Genomic DNA, 5,673 nt, shown 5'->3' on the forward strand with positions numbered 1-5,673 from the left:
ATGTATTTTAGCACGAACAGTCTTTTTCTTGCCTGAAACTAACCAAGATAAAATGAAAGAAAAAGCCGCGTTGGCCCAGAGCCACTTGAAAGATGTGCCTTTTCAAAGTTGTGCTTTGTGTCACCAAAAATGTGACAATTCTTGTCCATGGAAACACTTCAGTTGATTTAATATTTCACGACTGCTCCATGTATTTTTGAGAAATCGAGTTAGTTTGCATGTTTTCCTTTTGATTTTTGATGCTGGTCCGGTGGCTTAGTGTTTCTTTCGGAGCTCTGCAGCTGGAAACTTGGATGAAAAGAATAATAAGACAGAATCAAAGCAGCAAATTTATCATTTCATCGACTGCTAATATCAAAAACATATACCTTAGTGAAGGTTATTGACGGGGGGATCAGTATACGCATACATTTCCATCAGTGGAGAAGAAAGTGCAATATAAAGATGATGCTGAAGCTGCGGTCGATGACTCATTTGCAATTCTAGAGATACCTCGTGGGCTCTGGTGTTACATGATGTCATTTGGGAAAACTCAGTGAAGAGCATACTGCACATTTAAATTTCACTTCCATTAGAGGATCATTAAAGGGTGCAGTGTGTGTGAAAGAGAAATTTAGAGATAAGTGACATGCCGCAACTTCATTTAACGTCGCCGCCTGTCCACTGCGCTGTCTAGAGATCAGGGGGCTAATAGGTCCCATGCGAGTGGTCAGTCCATAATTACAGTCCTCCACTGTTATTTTTCTTTTCCTCATCCAGCCCTCCAAATGCATCTCTGTGGCGAGGCAAATGTCACTAAATGCCAGGCCAGGCCTACCATTCCAAAAGCCAAATGTTAGTTCATCTGTTATGTCAATTTCCACTCAGCCTGACCAGCTGTTCTCTGGGTTGGCTGTCTTTAACCCTCAGTGACAGGGATATGAGTTTGACCCTTTGGCCTCTGTCAGCCTTAGCATGTCAAACGTGACCAGCATCTATATATAAACGATATAAAACAATGAGGACAACACCGAATCTTACTAATCCAGGTTATGTTCATTTTCTGTGTTCCAGTCCTTAACAATCATCTTTTTACTGTCAGTCACTGGAACATTGTTAAGGGGTACTGAAGGAAGTGAGGCAGCTTGTTATTGCTTTTAAAGTGCACCCTTTTGTTCGAGACGAGAATGATTCAACAGATGACATTTTGCATGTTTTTTTTTTCTTCCTCATCCACGTTTTTTATATGGATTCTGTCTTTTAGCGTCTGAGGCTGTCCCCCGAGCGATGCCGTCAGGAGGACAATGCACTTTTGTTGTGTTAATTAAGGCTTTATGAAATGAAGCAGATGAGGAATCAGCTGGGCCCCGAGCCTTGGCCAGGGATGTTGATGGACTAAGAATATTGCTTCCATGTAATTAGGTTTAATATTGTACTTAGAGGCCGGGGTGAAGCTCGCTTTATGATAATTCCAATTCACACAAAGCATCAGAGTTAATATTGAATAAAAGACAATTGCAAGAGAATACAGGAAGTACTGAACACTATTCTCAGTCTAAATAAAACATTCCTATTCTAGATTATGAGTTAAAATCCCCTAAAAAAAAAAGGAGAAGACTACTCTGAGACATATCCAGCTTTAAAGCATGCCCTGTTAGTTAGCTGTGAAGGGAAAATGAGCATCCTACTCTGTGGGATTCAGCCTGACAAGTATGTGCAAATGGACTGAATCGTTTCAAGTACACCCTGGGTAACAGTCCCCTCCCTTTTTTTTTTTCCCGCTCTCTTCCTCTTTCCCTCTCCCACAGTGACACTCAACATCTGTAGCCACTGTGACACAATCTGCAAGTAATCCATAACCATAAATCTGGTGACATCTCATCGGGGTGGTGAGGGGCGGGAAGGGTGGGGGTGACATCCCTTCCAACAGGGGCAATATCACCGTCCACTAGCCAAGCATCCCCGGCAGCTCCAGAACCTTGAAATTACAACAACCGTGCAGTGGAAATCATGTACAGTCGCTTTTTCTTATCCTCCCTGATGCCTACTGCAGTGGATTGGACCCACTGTATGTATCATTTTGTCTGCAATATACATCAGGCTTATTACAAATCCGATATAGGTTGGTCAGTGTCTTTCACCACCAGTGTTACGACGACTCTTCCATGACCACAGCTTGGGAATATATCACTGTCCAATGAAATCAATTCAGACGTAACACTTACCTTAAATTGACTATATTCGGCTTTTGAGTGACAAAATTCTGCATGCTTCCTCTTATGCTGAAATGTTGGATTTTTAATCAGTAAATGCGTCTTTGCTTAATTGAGTACACTTTGATTTTGCAGCTGCAGCCTTCATTGGACCAGTAATACTAGGTTCAGACTTCATGGTTTGTGGGCCACTTTATCTCCAAATTCCTCCCTCCCAACCACTGAAGGAACCGAACTTTGGCTCAGATTATCTGGTAATGTGAGATGTTCACAGACCTAATCTTAATCTTCCCAAACATCTCGCAGAGTCACTGGGTGCCACCCGATTAATAAACACAATAAATGATGCTTTGTATTATTTTCAAATCATGTGCTGTGTGCAGATTTGAGATTAAGGATTAAGACTATCTGTGAAGATTTTCTTTAAGTGTGTGATGCAGCCTGACTTCAAGATCCGGTAGGATTTGAAAACTCCTACAGTCTGAGCCCAGATTTGGCTGGTAGCAGACTTTAGATGGATAAAGCTAGTTTTAAGATCCTGAAACATGTCCCAAATAAGATAAATAAAATAATTTTCAGTTTGAAATGACATCCATTCCTTCTGTAATAGCATGTTATGGCCACTCACAAGCACCGGTGAAGCGTGACTGTCTTTTCTACACTAAAAAGGAAAAAATAATAACATGTTAGAATATTGAATGGTTGCAATTTGGGTCAAGTCGAAGAGCTAATGTCCCAAATCTCCAAACAGAGAGAGGAGACACATTTACACACTCCAGGGATAATGGAAGCTATTTTCATTGTGTTTTTCTTGATTGTGTTAAATGCATTATTTCGCTATATACCTAGAAATGAAGAGTATTGATTTCTACATAATCAGACATATATTCTTCTATATTCTATTAGTCATTTTACTTTTTCAGTGCTACAGTGTATTCTACTGTAAAACCCATTAATCAAGTAAAATATCCGGCAAGTACAGAGGGTTCTTTTCAGTACAAAATCCCTTGCCCTTACATTTCCTTTGTCCAGTCATGTGTTTTAAGCCTCAGTGATAGCATCAAGTTCATGCCATATCTAGCTCCAAGGCTATCTTTATGGTAAATAGCCTGCGATAACCATCCTTGGTATGTGCAGTGCTGCCAAGTTGTCACCATCAGTGAAATAACACCACTATTAGCAGCTAATGGTGAGCTCTACAAAAGACAGATTTCAAGTAAAGGCGCTATTAATTCTCCCGGGGTCAAATACAATAAGTGCCCGGCCGTACAGTATGGACGAATATAATGGCACCATTTAATCACAATTGAGGTCACCGGAGGACACGGAAGCAACAGAGAGCGCCGCGCCAGAGACATCACATCAGTTCAAAAGATTAGCATATGCATGGATGGATGCTTTGGAATGAAGGTGTAATTAGAGCTTGTTATGACAATTTATGACAGTTTAACAAAATATCTCAGGGAAGCTGTTGGACTAAGCTGGTTAATATGTCACTGTCAAAACACTCGGTGATGTGGAAAAGCTGAAAAAGTGGGTGAGACATGTTCCAAGACTAGCAACGAACAACTTTTCATATTTCCCCTTTGCCAAGCTGTAAACACACTCTGTTATCTTCCCAACACTTTGAGCTTGCTTATTTAGAGTGCTGATATTACAGGGGGTTTATCAATAAATCATGTCCCCAGTGTAAAGAAGTGATTTAGAATGGAAAGGCAAAAACCTAACCTGGGAGATGATCGTCTGTGTAGCACTAATGGGAGGGTAGGTGCGTCACCAGACATGCTGATTTAGCAGATTTGAGATGGCTTCCAGGGAGCTGTGTTGTTTTGGGGACAGCTAATGTTAGGTGATGACAGCTTTTGGACTCACGCAGCGCTCTGAAAGGGTTTTATCGGAGCAAAATATCACTAACAATCTGCCGCTGAGAGGAGAGGCGCTAATTACCAGTTGTAGGCCGCAGTGTGTCGTGATAGTGAGGGATTTCTAAAGGGACCGTGTTGTACAAGAAGTTCAAGATTGTCTGATCGCTTGTTAATGCAAAATCTTAGCAGATCGGCTCAGAGAAATAAAAAGTATGTCGAACTGAAACTCCAAAGCGGCACCGGAGGCAGGAATTATACTTGTTTTCTTCTGATAAAACTACAATCTGCACATCAAAACTCATGCTGTCTAGCATCCCTAAGCTTTCTTGGCTACAGAGATAATGAGCCAATGAGCCCGAGTTCAAGCCCATTTAACTGCTGTGCATGATCCTGCTGATTAATCATAATCTAATCACTGGTGTAGGGATGCATAATAAGATTTTCCTGAAAAATAATTCTAAAGTGATTTGTGTAACTTCTATACATATGTATAAAAGTTGCCCAATGTCACCCTGAAAGCTCATTTAAAGAAGCAACCTTCTAAACTGTATAGATTTAGGCTTAGTTAACAGCCTCTCCTTTTATCTAAGTTTTGGTCTCCTCCAACACCAGAAGGAAATATTTAGGTTTTCAGCTGCTAGCACTTCCCTATGACTTTTTGCTGTTTGGCACTGAGCAAAGGTTCTCAGTCATCCAGGTCATGGTATGTCCAAAAACCAAGCTGAAACTGTCAACCGGGTGGATTTTCTTGAAGATGTTTCAACTCCTCTTTCAAATCATCCGTGCTCAAATGTGCACATTGTTGTCCTCAAACGAGTGTCCTTTGTCCTTCAGGTGTAGGTGGACATGTGAATCCTGGTCTGAAGAGCTGGCATACCTGTGCTAAGCCATGCATCTTTGGGGTGAACAAGTTGTGGTGTTCTCCTAAGCATGGCTCAACACTCTCTCTTCAAGCTAGTCGTGCGAGTTCCTGGTGAGCAACACCCACAGATGTTCCTAATAAAATCTTGACTCCACCACCAGTCTTTTAGAACCAAGGACGCTACTTGGATGAAATGTTTTTTAAGAAACTCTTCAAGTCCGATTGACCATGTTACAGCTTTGTTTCGGATACAACTAATTAATTTGAGCCTTCTTTTTTTGTTGAAAGCAGCTACTGTGTTGGCCCAAGCAAAGCTATTGGAGCTAAACCCAAACAATGAAACTGGACCCAGATGCTCTATAATCCTGAAAGGTTTCACTTTTCACATTGCTCTGATTGAGGGGTGTCAAACATACAGCCCGCAGGCCAAAACTGGACCGCCAAAGGGTCCAATCTGGCCAGCTGGTTGAATTTGTATGAAACTTAGAAGACACTAAGAGCAATTTTTGTGGACATAACACAACACTGAGACCCAAAACTAGACGGCAGATGGCTGGAAATATCTGGAGTTGTCGTTATTTAAAGGTTATTAAGCTATAATGTTTCTTGTCCAGCCTGCTTGAGATCAAATTGGGCTGTATGTGGCCCGTGAACTAAAATGAGTTTGACACCCCTGCTCTAATTCATTTGGTTCATTGCTGATATGATATTAAAGCTGCACCGAGTAGTGCAGCTTTAATATGTGTACTTGTAG

This window comes from Chelon labrosus, assembly GCF_963514085.1.
Source record: "Chelon labrosus genome assembly, chromosome: 24".
NCBI classification, from domain to species: domain Eukaryota; kingdom Metazoa; phylum Chordata; class Actinopteri; order Mugiliformes; family Mugilidae; genus Chelon; species Chelon labrosus.